Source organism: Crotalus tigris, unplaced genomic scaffold (genome assembly GCF_016545835.1).
Source record: "Crotalus tigris isolate CLP2741 ecotype Arizona unplaced genomic scaffold, ASM1654583v1 scf7180000018168.854452, whole genome shotgun sequence".
In the NCBI taxonomy this organism is placed as follows: Eukaryota; Metazoa; Chordata; class Lepidosauria; order Squamata; family Viperidae; genus Crotalus; species Crotalus tigris.
Genome location: NW_024096861.1, coordinates 200,053 through 218,739, shown reverse-complemented (window position 1 = coordinate 218,739; position 18,687 = coordinate 200,053).

Here is an 18,687-nt window from a genome sequence, read left to right as displayed (position 1 = left end):
AAGACACGAGAAGCAGTTGTAGTTCTCAGGTTTTCTTTTATTCTGTGTTCAGGTTACAGATGAAGGCTTCAGCAACGCCCAAAAGCTCCCAGCGTCTTATATAGGCAATTCCCGGGTCAATGTGTTACTTTTCCCGTGCCAGCACCCGCACATGCACTGGCGACAGCCTGTCTGGTCCCGGGCAGCTTGCACCTGCCCGGGACTGCCTGCAAACGCCCCGAGCCCGTTTGCAAGGCTCGGGACATAACAATAACCATTTATAACATCATGAGAATTTCCATTCTCAGTTATGATAGTTATTAATTTAAGGAAATTTAAATGGGTCAGCAGAAATTCATCTGGACTTGGCAACCATTTAAGTATGACTACATTTTGTTTGTGCTAGTAACATTACCAAGGTAAATCCATTTAGTTATCCTTAAAGCATATCTAGGATTTAAAAGATATGTTCCTGGAAGCTAATGATCAATGTCAATTAAAAAATTGAACTAAAGACCTGTCCCTTTTGGATATTAGGCAGTTATCTAGAGCCTCTTGATCTTGTAGGTGATTGCAGAATTACCCTGTGGTAAGATAGGCAGCCAATAAATTAGATAGATAGATAGATAGATAGATAGATAGATAGATAGATAGATAGATAGATAGATAGATCTCACTTAGAATCAAGTTTTTTAATTTATGCAGATGTAACTTATTGGCTAGATGGATTGGGCCAGCAACCAAAAAAAATTATGCAATGGTCTTGAGAGTGACACGAATAGCCTTAAACAGTAAGAAAAAGATGTTATCTCTTCCCTTTGTCTAAAAACAATGTACTATTGGTGAAAAGCTTTCTCTGTTGGTGCTTTCCCCACTCCATTCTTTCAGTTTATATGGAAGAGGCATAACCAGTATACTTAGCCTCATGCCCCCTTCTTGTGTGCTTATGCATAAATTTCACACCCACACTGGCATTTAAGGAAGCCCAAATCTCTCAAAGGACAGTGTTGTATACTTCGTTCGCGTGCGAATGATGAAGACACATGGCGATGCTGAACAAACACTTTTTTCTCCTTCTACAACAACCAATCGGAAGCAAAAGGCTCGCAGGCCTTTTTATATGGCCAGAAGCCCGGACAGTGACAACCAATAGGAACAGAGCGTTTTCGCGCCTTGCGCATGCACACAAGGCCAGCAGATGGAGAGGGCTGGGTAGTGAAAGTGCCCCACTACTCTGTGGCCCCCCAAGCACCTGCCAGAGGTGCCAGAGTCAGGAGTCGCCTCCATGGCAACCACCCTTGCTGGTGACTTCCTTTTGGGAGCAATTGCGGAATTAGGCAAGCATCCTTGATGGAATTCCTTTTCTCTTACTGCTAGTCTCCCTGTCTGGAGCACTATCTGACATATGTGAATACTGTGGATACCCCGGGTGTGACTCCCTGTCTGGAGTAATTATGGATTTTAAAATTTATATTTCTTGCCTCCATTCCAAGTTCTAACCTGACTTGACCCTGCCTGTGTTCAGGTTGCAGCAAGTTAGTATTATAGCCAGAGACAAAAATTCATACAGTGTCTCTTTGCTGATAGAATATCAAAAAAGAACAGCTTCAACCAATGACAATGTAGTATCCATTTAGTACATCTTTCTTGAATAATTGCTTGAGGCCATTGTAATACCATTAAAAGGTTCAATTCAGATATTATTCAAAAACAGCAGGTCATTATTATAGATTTATACATTTGAGTTACTCCCCACTATTTTGCATTATCCATAATCAGTGTTTCACAAAGCAGGTATAATATAGCAAAGTTGTGATGAAAGAATGAAATAGTTAACATCTGTTTGCTTTGTCTTCACCTTGATTTGATTCTGATCTGCATCCATAGAGACTCTTGAAAATACCAAATTTGCAGCGTGAGGATGATAAGCTCTGCTTCACAGGATCCATAGAGGCCTTGATTGCATCCTTTTGTAAACATAAATCTTCCTCTCTTCCCTGATTAACACGATCCTTTGCTGAATAAGCCTTGTTAAGAATGTCTGTCTGAGACAACTGAGGAGGAGGTTTCTTCAGGAAGAGAAGGAAAAATTAAAGCAACTTGCCCCCCTCGGTTCAACCCAAAAAATCTGAAATCTCAGTTCAAGAGCTGATGCGCAGACCAGACTAGCAATGGCATTTTGTACCATTAAAACAGTTTGATTAGAACAGAGCTAGGAAACCTTATATCTACCAGATATTTTAAATTTAAACTTTGCCCAGCATGGCCAGTGCAAGGAATTGTAGAAATTGTCATATTTCATTATTACTGATTTATATCAGTAATCAGGGGCCCTCCAGCTGCATTGAACAATAGTAGCCCTGCTGACTGCTTGCTACAGCTGAGTGCTATAGGTTGGGGGAGACTGAGTTAAATAAAGTACAGTATTTATGGAATGTATAAATGTTGAAAATCAAACAAATTGTTACTGACAGCTACTTAATTGATTCAGGCTCTTACATTAGTAGGGAAAATGTGAATTGCTAAGCCTAATAACAGTGAAGACAAATTATTCCCGTTTTTATTAGATATTGAAACATTTCAGAGCAAAGCAGAATTTCAAGGTGAAGGTCAGGGAGGGTGGATCGGGGTGCACAACAGGTGCTGTGTGGATCGGGAAATGCATGCAGGGGAATGTAGGGTGGGAGGCCGACTGCGACAGGGCTGGGCTGGCTGTAGCTTCCCAGGGGGTAACAAGCAGCCTCTGGGCACTGGGCAGTTCTGGGGCTGCCTGCTGCCCCTCAAAGGCAGGGTGCAGGGCAACCAAAGAGGCAGAAATGGGAAGCGATAAATGGATGGAGGGAGTTGGAGGCGCTTCCTTATCTTACTGAGGCTCAGGGCTGGGGGGAACCAAATCCTGATTGGCTTGGATGAGGGTGGATCCTCAGCTAACGACTCATAAGATTCGCTTAACAATGGCCACAGGGATTTTTGAGTATGCAATCACTAAGTGATATGGTCACATGATGTCTTGCTTTATGACCGCATTTCTTGGTGGCTGATCCCAGTTGTGGTTGTAAGTCAAAGATTACTTTGCTGTTTTAAAGCAAAGTTTCTAATAAAGATTAATTCCGGTTTAAGTAGTTAGATCTACTATCAAGTATCTACAAAAGTCAAGCTGAAATGCTTAATAAGGTATATTCTGTGCCTTTTGCAGGAGAAGTGTCCTGTAAATTCTGATAAAAGATCTCCAGAGGCAGAAGGGAAAGTAAAGAAGCCAGCAAGAACAGGTCATACAAGGGCACAGAGATACCTATTCAGGAATGTATTTGGTCTTATTAGTAAAAAGTGAAGGCTTATCTTTTCAGAGGATGTTTCTGCCAGAGGAGAGCACCGTGAGGTTTTAGATCATGTTAAGCCTTTTTTGATGCATTAGTTTCATTGTGAAATAAAGATGAGTTTGATTCTCATTGGTTACACATCAACTACAACTATACCTGTGCCACAGGCATGTATTACTTTCATGTCAGCTTAATATTTACTCTTTCTCTTAAAGAATCTGGACAGCTGCAGTTTGGAATGGGTTCTGGGAAAGTTTCCTTTTAGAGCAGACATGTCAAACACAAGGCCCGGGGCCCAGATGCGGCCCACGAAGTGGTTTCATGTGGCCCATGAAGCCATCCTGGAAACAGTGAGGGAATGGCCCCTGCTGCTTTGGCCCTGGCCCTGGGCCAGGCCAGCCGAGAGCCAATGTACAATTCTGTGGTGGCCATCTTGGCACTTGCCCCAGTGGACCATGCCTTGGCCCTTGCCCCGGTCCCACCTCCTTCTGCCAGAGACCCTCAGATCTGTCCCACTCCTGCCCAGCCCCCCCCCCCAGGTACCCTTGACGTGAATGATGTAGAACTGGCCATGCCCACCCAGTAGGCCACACCCACTTCATCCATCCCCACCCATTAAGCTGCACCCACTCTGGCCACACCCACCCGGTCCCCCCTAGGGCAACCGCAATGCTGATGCGGCCCTCAGTGAGATTGAGTTTGACATCCCTGTTTTAGAGAATACACGTAGTTGCAAGATTGAATCTGGGTCGGTCACTGGGACTAGAAATCTACTTTTCCGAATTTTCAGACTCATGCTGGAGCCCATCTTCAGGGAACTTCTCTCTCTCTCTCTCTCTCTCTCTCTCTCTCTCTGTCATGGAGTATGTGCTTTGGGCTGTTCTGTGAGTTGTATTTATGTGGTGCCTTCCTATTGGTTGATTGGTATGTTGATGGCTGGCAACTGGCTGTTGTTTTCTTGTCTCCTAAGAACTTGATAAGCTGGTGGTAAATCAACTAACAAGGGGCTGGTTTCCCAGGCTTCAATTATTTTCCTGGCTACCTTCCTACCTTCATGGCCAATGATCTTAGTAGCTGCGAAATTGAATGTGTGTCCTTGCTCATTGCAATGTGAGGCTACCAGTGAATACGGGTAGTCCTCGACTTAAACAATTTGTTTAGTGATTTTTTGAAGTTACAACAGCACTGAAAAAAGTGACCTTTGATTACTTTTCATGCTTATGACCATTGCAGCATCCCTGTAGTCACATGATCAAAATTCAGGCCCTTAGCAACTGGCATTTATTTAAGACAGCTGTATTGTCATGGAGGTCATGTGATCACCATGTCAAACCTTCCCAGCTGACTTTCGACAAGTAAAATCAATGAGGGAAGCCAGATTCACTTAACAAACTGCATTGATTCGCTTAACATCTTTGGCAAAAAGTCATAAAATGGGGCAAAACTCACTTAACTGCCTTGCTTTGCAACAGAGATTTTGAGCTCACTTGTGGTTGTAAATCGAGGACTACCTGTAAAACCAGCCAAAGATCTATTACAAACAATCTTGGTCTAGTTTGTAGGGCTGTAGCAGCCAGAATTCCCAGCTAGCGTAGAGTTAATGGACAGCAACAGAATTCTCTCCTCTTACAGAAGAGAACAATTCTAGTAACCTTTGACTCCCTTCTGTTTCAGATATGTTTCATTTCACCAGCACTCAGGTCATAGCCCTTTCCACTTAAGGAGAAGCAAAGTCTCCTCCCACCCCACATAATCATAATAAAAACATATTTGTGTTGTGAAAACACCCATTTCCCAGTTCTCTAGTGAAACAAGGCTGTGAAAATATAGCTGCTCAGATCAGTTATGCACAACATATGTCAGGATGACTAGACTGTGCACACACTTCGGTAAATAGGTATGGCTAACACAAAAACCATGTTTTAAAAAATCTAAATGAGGGGTAATATGTTTATTTCCTTATCCCAGGGCTTTTCAACCAATGGTATGGGTACCACCTGTGGTACATTGGCACCTGGCAGGTGGTACGCAACCATCCTAGAAAAGTGGTAGTGGGGGAGGGGAATGAGCTGAACCGGTGGCAGCACCGCACAAGCCTGAGTGAGAGATGGCTGGAGCTGCAGGGCTGTCAGGGCTCAGTGGAAGCACCAGGATCAGTGCCAGGCTCCAGCTGGAGCTCGGCGCTGATCCTGGCGCTTCTGCTGAGCCCAGAAGAAGCGCCGATCAGCTGGAATGTTGCAGCCTCTCCAGGGTCTTGTGATTTACATTCAGATGCTGACAACTGATTCATATTTATGATGGTCACAGTGTCCCAGGGTCATGTGAAGTGACCAAAACCTGCTGCAACCATCCAGCAAATGGGGGAATAAAAACCAAACACCCCCCCACCCCATCCCCACTGCCAATCCTCAACAGAAATGCTCACAACAATGAAAACCTCGGATAGGAGGAAGAGCGCCGCTGGGTGGGGAGGCAGGTGTCTTGCTTGGCTGTGGCTTGGGGGGCACTTTTTTCAGTGCCATTGTAACTTCGAACAGTCACTAAGCGAACTGTTGTAAGTTGAGGACTACCTGTATTTTATCACTTTTTTCCTTTGGGGGGGGTCATCAAGTTTTTGACACCTTGCTAGGCGACTGGTGGTACTCAGATGTTGCCATATCCTAAAAGTGGTACAATGGGTGAAAAGGTTGAAAAGCCCTGCCTTATCCTATCAATCTATCACATATTCTTACTAGTTGATGGGATTTAGGAAAAGTATATGAACTGGCAAGTTAGTCTCTAGGTTAGAGTTCCATGCTTGCATAGATAGCATAAGTAAGGTCATACAATTGACCGGTTGTTGGATTTTTTTGCACATAGTGGCCAGTGTGCCAGAAACACATTTGAAACTTAGTTTATGTAGTTATTTACTATGTGCAAAAAAAAAAAAACCAGGTCAATTTTATGATCTTACTGTTATTTGAAAATCCTCCATGTGGCATAAGTATAACTAAGATTGGTTATATAATCTACTCTTTTCTTTTCTTTTCTTACTAAAAAGTGTTGTGTGACAGCCTCAGTGGACCATAGCTATACTAAGTAGTTAGAATTTATGGTCATGGCACATGGAAAATTGCAGCTTGAAATGTCAAGAGAAGTAAAACATGAATTAACCAATCAAGAAAGGAAAGTAGATGCAATGATTATTTGTGAAATGAAGAGAAAGGGGAAGAATGTAATATTAGGGCTACCAAATCCAGGATGCAAAAATTCAGATGACCAATAGTAACAAAGAGTTAACTGGTAAGAGTTAACTCATTGTTCTTAGCCTTGTGGATTTTTGCAGCCCAGATTTGGTAATATCATGTAAACAATGTGAATGAATGTGGCCAGACCTTGTAGAATGGAATTGATAAATGTATAACTGGAAATGAACATGTAGAGTTCATGATTAATGTAATTCTTCCCTTTAGTTATGGCTGAGTGTTATTTTGCAAACTGTGTCTTCCCTGCCTATTCCATGCATACAAATTACCTGTTGGATTTAATATTGGCTTGAGGTTTTTGTGGGAAATATTTTTCATCTCCTTTATTGAAGAATCTTTTTTTTTTTTTAACTTTTCAAATATAGCTAAGATTCTGGCAAGGCTATATCCATTTAGCTGTTCTCTACCTACACATCTATGTGTTGAGGAAATTGTACTGTTGCTGGCACCATGAACAATCCTGTGATCATTTTCATTCTAACCTCTCTCTTAGGTCTAAGACCTAAGATAGATACAAAAAGTGTTGATCTTTAATCAGAATTTGGCCAGAAATAAAAACTTTTGATCTGCCCAGTAGCCATTTTTTAAAAAATCTCCATTATACCCCGAGTATCAGTGGTGGTTGAAAATCATCACATAAAAATTAAAAGGCAATTTGAGATCAATTCATCTATGGAACAAAAAAAAATCCTTCATCTGATCTGAAGAATAGGGTAGAAGAAGGCCTGTACACCCATCCTCCTGAGTGAGCTGCTCTATTGGATGCCAGATTTTGGATGATATTAGCAGACATTAAGATGAAAAAGTTCCACACGGTGGCAAATATGAAAAAGTAGGGTTCTTTTTTTTCCAGTTGAGAAACTTTCCTTTTATAGTTTTAACATGCATGGAATGCTATGTGTAGTTCCAGTTATTATTTAAAAGAGAATATAGAACAGTGATGGCGAACCTTTTAGAGTCCGAGTGCCCAAACTGCAACCCAAAACCCACTTATGCCTCGTCGGGTGCCAGGTGGGTGTGGCCCATTGGGTGGGGGTGGCTGTGGTGGTAACGGCAGACTGGGTGGGACTAAAAAGTTCAATCAATTCCAACTCTGCAAGATCTTTTTTTTTCCCTGAGAATTTGAAATTGATTGATTGAACCTTTTTTTTTTTTTTTTGCATACAGTGGCAGAGGCCTAAAGCGAAAAGGTTTTATAAAACCCAGCTGAAGGTCTAGGACTGGGATGACGGTGTGCGTGCCCACAGAGAAGGCTCTGAGTGCCGCCTCTGGCACCTGTGCCATAGGTTCACCACCACTGATATAGAAGATGCAGTAAGAAGCAAGCTGAATGAGGCAAGCACTACTCCCTCTAGCAAGTATGTAAGGTAGTCCTCGACTTACGACCACAATTGAGCCCAAAATTTATGTTGTTAAGTGACACATTGGTTAAGTGAGTTTTGCCCCATTTTATGATTTTTCTCGGCACAGTTGTTAAGTGAGTCACTGCAGCTGATAAGTTAGTAACCTGGTTGTTAATTAAACCTGGCTTCCTCATTGACTTTGCTTGTTAGGTCGCAAAAGGTGATCACATGACCCCGGGACACTGCAACTATCATCAATATGAACCAAATTTTGATCAGGTGGGGATGCTACAAAGGTCATAAGTATGAAAAATGATCATAAGTCACATTTTCCCGTGCGGTTGTAACTTTGAACGGTCACTAAGCAAACTTGTAAGTCAAGGACTACCTGTATAAGATTTGGAAAAGTGTATTTTGAGCAAAAAAGATCATAGGGATTGACCATAATAGAGGTTTATAACGTTATGCAAGAAGTAGAAAAGAGGAACACTTACAAAATAAAGATGAAGAATGAGGCCGAATGGTGCAAGAATCACACATGAAAGCAATACAACACAATGTTATGGAGTTAGATTCCACAAGCTAGTGATAAACCAGCAACTTGGCTTGAAAGAAAATCAGACAAATCCATGGAGCCTAAGGCTATATGCTATCTTCATTTCTGGGATGATAGGTTGTTAAACTAGACTTATTTGATCTGATCCACCTAAAAAGAATCGGTACCATGTGAATGTGGACTGCAGAAAGCCAACTGGATTGTCTGAAATATACACCTTCTGTTATTTCAGCTGTCATCTAGCACCCAACAGCCACCATCAGGCAGCTGATGAAGAAGATGAGAACCTCCTGAAGGGCCAAGCTCTTTTGGACATATTGAACTGAGAATGAATAGATGGAAAACAACTAAAGATGAAACTGGTATCAATTTCTTTTGCAAAGAAAAACATTAGAATCATTGACTAGCTATACTACAGGAAGAAAAATGTGTCACTTTGGGGCTATGCCTATGCCAAGTGAAAACTCTCTAAATTAAAAATGCTGAGACTACTTCTTAATTAGATCCCCTTTTTACTCATTTAATTAAATCCCCCTTTTACTGATTTCTACCAGAAAGATTATAGAACCTCCTCAAACTCTGGAGCTAATAACCAAGATGAAGGGAGGAAGGGAGTCAGACAGCCTTTCCAACTGACTGCATATGGATGCCAAAATGGTTTTCATTAAGCGCTTCAGATTTTTTAAAATTTATAAATTTTATAAAGAGAAAGACATTTTGACAAGTAGAAAAAGTGCAAGACTTATGACATGACACTGCTTGAATCAGCCTTTTCCCCCGCCCCCCCAACCTCACTGCAGATGTGAGACCATGTTGCTGATGGTGTCATAAAATGGCCTCTGGGGTAGGTATGGTTAGTCATAAAGCATATTAGATAACAAGCTTTAGCCCGTTGAGGTAGGCCAGATCAGTTGCTATTGCAACTCTATTTTTATAGGGTAGAATAACAAAATTTTGATAGCCTGATAGAGTTTCTCTTTCCTTCCTTCTTACAACAAAGAATCAAGGCAGGACTGTCTTGAGGTTTTTTCCTCGATCTCTCCTGTCTTTCTGAGCAACTTTCTGTTGTCTCCCTACCTTCTTCCGTGTTATCACTATTCTCGCAGTGTTTCTCAACCTTGACAATTTTAAGGCATGTAGACTTCAACTCCCAGAATTCCACAGCCAGCATTGCTGGCTGTGGAATTCTGGGAGTTGAAGTCCACATGCCTTAAAATTGTCAAGGTTGAGAAACACTGCTCTAGAGCAAATTATCCCTGCCCTCCTGCCAGCCTTCCAGGATGCTCTTTATTACCCCATATTTCCTTTCTCTGTTTTTGAGTAGAGGGCACATTTTCAAACAAAGCAGAGGTACATAGCTATCATTTAATTTTTTTCAAAGAACCTTACGGTCACATGATCAAAAGTTGGGCATTTATTTGGCAACTGGCATGTATTTATAATGGTTTCAATGTCCCTGAGTCACATGACTGCCATTTACGACCTTCCCAGGGGGACTTCCAGTAAGCAAAGTCAATGGAGAAAGTTGGAATTCACTTAACAACCCTGATGGTTTGTTTAATGACCATGGCAAAAAAGGCCAAAAAAACTGGTGCATTTCAACAACTGTTTAGTGATGGAAGTTCCAGTTTCAATTGCAATTGTAAGTTGAGGACTATTTATATAAGTTTCTTGATTATTAACTCCAATATTATGTGGCTGATAAAGAAGCACAGATGTCTCATCTTTGTAAAAAAAACCCTAATGGATAAAAAGGCTCAGAAAGCTCATTCCAATTCTTACCGGCCAGACATACCAGCTGTCTATTTTTCCTTTAGGACATTTTCCAAATACTCTTTCACTAGTCTAAGAAACAGGTTCCGTTGGGCGTGTAACCAAAGTGAAATGGTGTCTTAATACAAATTGCTTCCAACCAGTCTAGAGCAACTTCCTGTTCCCTGAGGGCTATTGGGACACAGTGTGGGTAGATATGAACCTTGTCAGCTTTCCCTATTTGATAGAATGGTTGCATGGATAAATAAGCTTTCTAACCTAAATTTATATTTTCTATCAAATCTCACAGAAATCACTAAGTTATTTTTAATTATTGGCTTACTCTGATGCTCCTGAAGATAACTGCTCAAGGCTTTTGGTGCCTGATTTATCTGATTCACCACAGAATTTTAAAATAATTAAAATACTTGTCAAGCTCCCAAAATCTCAATGACAGAACTTGACCCAGGTGTGCACTGTGTAACACCAGATGGTCAATTTAATGCTATGCCTGTTTACTTAGGCAACTGAATAAAATGTACATATAATTGCAGTCTTAACTGCAATGTCTGTACAGATACTCTAACAACATCACTTGATTTATGCTACCTTTCCATCTGCTTTCCTTGAAGCATTATCTTAACTCTCCTGCCAGTGTCATGTTGACCTACTTGAACTTATCAGAGTTTGTCTGAGAAAACAAATGATAAGGACAAAGTCTGAGGAGGTTCTGTAATCTTGCTGGTAGAAATGAGTAAAAAGGGGATTTAATTAAGAAGTAGTCTTTTCTCAGCCTTTTTAATGTAGAGAGTTTTCCCTTGGCATAGCCCCAAAGTAACAAACTTTTCTTCATATAGTATTGCTTGTCAGTGATCGTAATAGTTTTCTTTGCAAGAGAAATTGAGCTGTTTGTCTGTTTGTGGGTAGAGGAGACAATCAAGCAGTATTTATTTATTTGCCCACCCAATTTACCTACTCACAGAAAGCAATTCTGGGCAGTGTACAACAATCCAATAAAACAGGACAAATATAAAGATACCTTTATTCTGGCATAAATGTTCAAGCAAAACAGGTGCATTATCTCTGATTGAAGTTTTCCCTCCTTCCCTTTTTTCATTAACATAATGACTGTAGGTACTATAATAACAACAGTCTAATTATTAAGGTGAGAAGCAAAAATTGGTTATGTTTAGATTGCACATTTGATGTAATAGTAAAGTTTAATTCAAATCAGCACTTTCATTGTACTATCCAAGCTCCCCCGTCCCATATTTCAGTAATAATGCACATGAGGTATGTCAAATATATTTATTATTTCACCAAACAGCTCATAACCTAACTGACATAAATATAATAAATTGGCTTAAGAAATCATTATGTTAAATAATGGTAATATATAATGAAATGCACCAGGCCTTGGGCAATATGATAGCTAAGAACTTGTCATCTTCTAAACCCCATCTTCTTTTTTTCTCTAAACCTTCTCATGATCTGCTATTCTGCTGCTATTGTACATCATGTAGAACTAGGGTTACGTAAGGTAACGTATTTATGAACTCTGGCTGAAATAGGGTTTTTCCTTTCAGCACATCCTAATTAACTTAGGGCAGCCAGCTCTAGGTTGTAAAAATAATATTTATTTATATGATGTATTTGACTGCCAGGCTTGTTACAAAACTCTTGGTGGCTAATAGCAATAATAAAAATAGAACAATAAAATAAATACAGAACAAGAAAACAACAAGAAAAATGCAGCACTGAATCCTACAACATTTGTCCAACTATACCAGGCATGTCAAACTGCCGGCCTGCAGGCTGGATGCATCATATGGAAACCGCGCCCACCCCATTGCCAGCAATGGGGGGAAAGTCGCAATACGTCATGCAACATTACCTGACGTCACGAGTTTGACATGCCTGAACTATACAGTTCCCCAGGCTCCAAACTTGCTATTTTAGTGCCTGGAGAAAAAACAGCAGCTTTCTGGAAAAGTAGGGGGGGAGGCTGCTAGATCTCAAGGGGGTGGGTGGAAGTTCCCCAGAATAGAGGCCTCTACAGAAAAGGCATACTCCCTAGGTCCCACTAGATGGAGCATTAAAGAGAAGGGACCTGGAGCAGGCCCACTCTATCTGACATAGTGGGACAAGAGATGGTCTGGCAGACAATCTGGCCCTGTGCCATATGGAGGGGCTTTAAATGTAATAACCAACACCTTGAATTGCACGTAGAAAGAAACTAGGAACCAGCTGAGCTTGCATAGCAATAGTGTAATATGATGAACCAAGAAATGCCAATTATTGCACAAGCTATTGTATTCTGGGCCAGTTGTTATTTCAAGGTGGTCTTCAAGAGCAAGTTGCAATAGTCTAGGTGGGAAGTGACTAAGGTGTGAGCAAGGTCTCGTGATTTAGGAATGGGCACAATTGGCACGCAATATATATATGGGGAAAGCCTCCCCCCATAAAAACTCCTCAAGCAGGAGTTGTGAGTCCAGACGACTCCCAAATTGTGCACTATCTTCTCAGTATTTGTCTGGAGAAGTGCTACCCCATCAAGAGTCAAAGTTAACATCAGATCCAAAGAGGCCAAAACCCCAAACCCCTCCATCTTGTTAAGGTTGAATCAAAGTTTATTCTTCCTCATCTAGACAGCATCTAGGTACTGAATGACCACTAAAATAGCATTACCTGTTTGTCCAGAAGTGGAGATATATTACTGTATATCATTAGCTTACTGATACCGTTGGATGACCATTAGACGAGAACAATAAGTTAGAAATGTTGATATCCCTGTGTAACCATTTGCTGCCATCTCATAGCTGACCTGATATTTGCAGCCCAGATCTGGTAGCTTTAAATAAACTCACTGGTATCATCAAGATATCAAGGCTATCATCAACAATGGCCAATAACATGATTGTTCCTGCATATTCTCTCCAAACCGCATCCTTCCAATCCTACTGTCCCTCCATCTTCTATGTCTGTGCACATTTAAGATATGCATCAAACACAGTATTTCTCAACCTTGGCAGCTTGAAGATATCCCCCAGAATCCCTCAGCCAGCATGGATTTCTTGGAGCTGAAATCCACACATCAGCAATTTGCAGCCTTCTCTTCTGGCTTCCTCATTGACTTTTTGGAGAAACCAGCAGGGAAGGTTGGAAACTGTGGTCACATCATCATGAATACCACAGTCATTGTTAAGAGTAGACCAATTTCCAAGCTGAGGAACTAACCATCATTTGGAGATGCCCTAGTAACGGACTTACAGAATTATCTGGAAATGGTTTGATTCTGTTGGACCTAAGGAAATGGACAGGGTTCCACGGAATGTAAATGCCACCACCTGTGCATTAGATCCATGCCCTCCTGGCTGGTTAAAGCTGCCCAAGAGGGGCATCAGGTAGGTGGATCCAAGTGATGGCGAATTAGAGGATGTGTTTATGGCTCCTTTGAAAGAGACACTGGTGTCCCCCTTACTCATCATTGGACTCTATCATTCTAGACAATATTCATCCAGTCTTCCACTTCCACTTTTAAGGGAAGGTGGTTGAAAATATGGTGGCACTGCAACTCAAGAGGATCTTGAAGGAAACAGATTATTTTGAACTTTTCAATGAGGTTTTATACTCGGATATGGGACCAAAATGGCATTGGTCACTCTCATGGACAGTCTCTGGTGGGAGCAGGATGGAAGTAATGCATTCATCCTTGCTCTTCTTGACTTCTTGGTGGCTTTCAATACCATTGACCATTGTATCCTTTTGGGCAGACTTGGAAAATTGGAGGTGGGTGACACAGTTTTGTGTTGGTTCACCTCCTTTCCTCAGGCCAGGCTCAATCAGTGTTGATAGAGCGTGAGAGGTCCAGTTCGCGGCCCCTATTTTATGAGGTGCCTAGAAACTGCTGGACAAGATCATCCATCACTATGGGGATAGGTATTACCAGTAGGCTGATGATACTCAGTTATAGATCTTCATCCTGGGTGAAGTGAGTGATGCTGTGGATGTTTTACTGAGGTACCTGGAAGCTGTGGGAGCCTGGATGGGAAACAATAGACCAGCCAAATCCTAGTACAGGGGTTCTCAACCTTGGCAACTTTAAGACTTGTGGACTTCAACTCCCAGAATTCCTCAGCCAGCAAAGCTGAATTCTGGGAGTTGAAGTCCACAAGTCTTAAAGTTGCCAAGGTTGAGAACCCCTGCCCTAGTAAGACAGAGAGCCTTCTCTGACATTGCTCCCGCCTTCTGGCATACCCTCCCCTGGAGGTGATGCGGGTCCCCACTTTTCTGACCTTTAGAAAAGAAGTTAAAATGTGGCTCTGTAGCCTAACGTGGGGGCACAGAGGAGCACACAACTGTGGGGCCGGTTTGCATCCTGAGAGCCCCTCCCTTTGCCTTTTAACAATTTTTTTTCATAGATTTTATTCATCCTTGCCTCTTTTTAAATTCTAAATTTCCAAAATTTTTAATATTTATACGCTGTTTTTCTATTACAACATTTTATTGTTCACTGCCCGGAGTCCCTCCTCTGTGAAAAATAAATAAATAAATCATATGTTCAGCACAATCCTAACTTCTGATAATAATAATAATCAACATTGTGAGCTGACAGGCAGAATGACACCTCACAGAGTTGTTGTGGGAAAAACAGGAGGAAGGACTATTATGTATGCTCGTCGCCTTGAATTACTTATGAAGTCATATAAATCTAATGAATAAATAAAATTAATTAACATTGAGATAGACTTGCCCTCAAATGTGATGAATGCTTGTGAGTGGCCGCAACCACCATGGAAACAATTTGTGAAATATCCCACAAATGTATCAGCCAGCCCAATCCATTTTCATGTGTCCTTTAAAATTCTTGTATTTATCAAAAATCATAGAGAAGAAATAGATACTTTATAGACAATTTAGGGCAAGCAAGATTTGGGCTAGTCAGTTATTTTCCTTTTTAACACACAAACTAAAAAGAAAAAAAAAGGAAGAATTTGAACTTGCCATTCTGGATGTGCAAGTTTTGGCCTTTCAAAGAGTGTGCTCAGAAATAGCCATCATAAAGTTTGCATAGATATCTGGTACCATATAGCTGATGCAAACTGAGTATGACATGTCATACAATATTGACATAATATTATCTGTTAGCAAATATTCCCTTATCTCAGTAACACTGTAATTCCCTATTCCCTCACCCATGTTAATCTTTTCTTAATCAAATGAAAAAACTGTAGCATTTACAAGAGCTATACTGTAATTCAATATTTATCGCTTTACATGCAAAATTAGCTTAAATAAAAATACTAGGTTCAAATGAAACTTGATAGAGGTGGATCCATAATCAATACCCTTAATTATTCCAGGAATGGATATTGTTGAAATACAACCAAATATTTTTCATAATTGCCATCCCCGTTTGACTTTTTCAAGATATAGTTTAGCGGTATCTGGAGGGCCTAGATTCCCTGTCCCAATTTTATTTTTTTACAAAACTGTGAAAAGAAGAGGTGAATTGGGCCCAGGTAAGTCATGGAACATGTGATGTCATTATGGCTTCCCACAGATGTCTATACAGTCTTTTCCAAACTGTTGCCTTCTGGATGTGTTGGGCCATAATCCTGGAAGATCATCCAAACATACCTGGAAGACAGATTTAGTAAGAATTGCTCTATGATCTTAATCAGCCTATAGTAAGTGTCCAGGTAGTCCTTGACTTACAACAGTTCATTTAGTGACTGTTCAAAGTTACAATGGCACTGAAAAAAGTGACTTATGAACAATTTTCACACCTACAACTGTTGTAGCATTCCCGTGATCATGTGATCAAAATTTAGACGCTTTGCAATTGACTCATACTTAGGACAGTTGCAGTGTCCCAAGGTCATGTGATCCCCTTTTGCAACCTTCTGACAAGTAGTCAATGGGGAACAGTTTGACTAATTTAACAACTGCAGTGATTCATTTAACAACTGTGGCAAGAAAAGTGGTAAAATGGGGCACATTCACTTAACAAATGTTTCACTTAGCAACAGAAATTTTGAGCTCAACTGTGGTCGTACGCCGAGGACTATCTATACATACATTTTGCAACAACAAATAGCATTTAGCCATTTTTTACATTTTTGGCAAAACAAAAAATATTTATACATTTTGGTTTATTTACCATTATTTACTTGGCATCTTTTTATTTCATGGGGCATATACACATGCACAAACACACACCCCCCCCACAACACACTTTTTCATTCATGGAGACCTATGAGGTAATTTTAAAGAGTGCCTTTAGTGAAACCTAAGCACATGCGACTGGATACTCTCTGAGAAAGTAACTTTTAAATGTTCTTGATAAACTTGAGAATAATTTGTTTGCAGTGGCTGCCAACTTATTTTCTGATGCAATCAATAGCCTCCTTTATGTATGACCACTTAGTTCCATTGAAGTTTTTTTTCTAGCGAAGGCCAATTGAGATAATTTCTGATGACTCAGAAGTTGACTGCAAGGTCTGCTGATGTAATCATTGTGAAAATAGCATGCATATCATTAAGATGTTGATTTACACTCTAAGGAGCTCTGCATGTTCATGCCATCAGACCTTTTTCTTTAGTTACTTTTAACAGAAATAAAACCCGGGACACTTGACCTGGTTCTCCTTCTATCACCAAACAAAGTAAATGAGTAAGGACTATCCTCTTTCCTCTGAGCAGGTTGCACTCCATACTGTGGCAGGAATACAAGAAAGCTGTGGAATCCTTGGTTCTCTTCTATTGGATGCAGGAAAACTTTAAACATTGACATCCTGGTTTTAAAATTAGCTCTTTGACCACTGGGTGAACCAGTTTATCTGATGGGCAATATTTCTGTAAGAAAACTCTCAGGCTGAAGAACTTGCATAGGAATTTCAAAAGATATACATGCTCAACCAACAGATGCCTCTAGCACATTAAGAATTTGTTCACCATGGCATAACTTAAGTGCTTGGAGGCATTTTGTCAGATAGAGATCAATTATATACATAGAAGATTGGAAGATCAAAGGCCAACCTTGTCCAGCTTTCTATTCCCATAATGATCAATAAGATACCATGAGGAAGGTCCTAAGTAGCATATCAGAATGATCATACCTTTCTACCAAAGGTCTTCAGAATTCCCAGCATATTAGTTTCTTCTGTTGTGATTCTCTCAGTAATGAGTTTCATTGGAAAACCCCAAATGTAAGAATTTGTAAGACAATGCTTATGAACGGAAGCACACCTACAGAAGAGAATGCTTGTTGCTTGGGTTAAAACTGAAACAAACACTATTGATATCTGTTCAGCTTTACTGCAAGACCCTGGGTCTTCCATTTAATTCATATTATGCATTGATAGAAAAATTCATACTTCTAACATGGAAGAGAACTCTGATTAATTAGCAGGATTCAAAATGTAAGTAAAGGAATACATTTCTAGAAAGGACTTGTATGATTGTCTCTGGGAATAGGGAAAAAAGGCTGGGTGGGCAAAGAAATGCAAGAAATTTCATTTATTTATTTAGTTCCATTTAGTTAATTTTTGTGTAAATCAATATCCTGGAAATGCTCTTATATGACTCATTGCACAGATAAGGAATTGGCTTTGCCATAATTATATTATTTCACTCAAAGGTCCACCTGAATATATTTCTACATGGATGTGCAATAATCTCAACTGTAGTGGTAAATTTTGAATTACAGGCATTTGTCATGAACCAGCCCCCATAGTTTCCAAGAGAATCCCAAATGCAAATTGATACTGCTAATACAGTGTTTGTCCGTCATCCTGATACCTATCCAAGACCAACTCAAACCAAAACATTTTGAATAATAGCTGGCATAGTTCAAAACAGTATATTGTTGCTAGGAAAATACATCTACAACACTTTGAAGAGTAAATAGAAACTTGAAAGGATGCCAGATAATATCATTGTTATTGCTTCTAAAAAGATAAGTCTTGGTGTGTTATTCCTATGAGCAATACTGGTTATTTTCTTAATAAAAATGGGAAGTATAAAAATGGGAATCAAAACTCTAATTTAATTCAAAACTAATTCTGATCAACTCACATATGGGGTTTTATTATTGACTGTTGTGTAATTTGCTGGTAAGAGATTCATCTGAATGTAATATTCTACTGTATACATCACGCTTATAACTTTAACTACAAACCATTTCCAAAATGTTTCAGGTTAATAAAGCAGACAATCAAGGCTAAGTTCAATATCTTGTGATATATATATTTGTTGTTCACTTCTTTCAATATGTTACTGTTTTAGTATGCAGATTAAAAATACAAAGCATCATTAGTCATACAAAGGCAAGTTAAACTAATATTTATGGACAAGGAATAATAGGTTAAGGTTATCATATTCACCCTGCAATTCTTTGATCAATAGATACAAAAGAAGATTTTGCACACCAAGTGTGTTGCATATAACATTGGCAATCTTCCCTCAATAAATTTCAAACCCTTCCATAG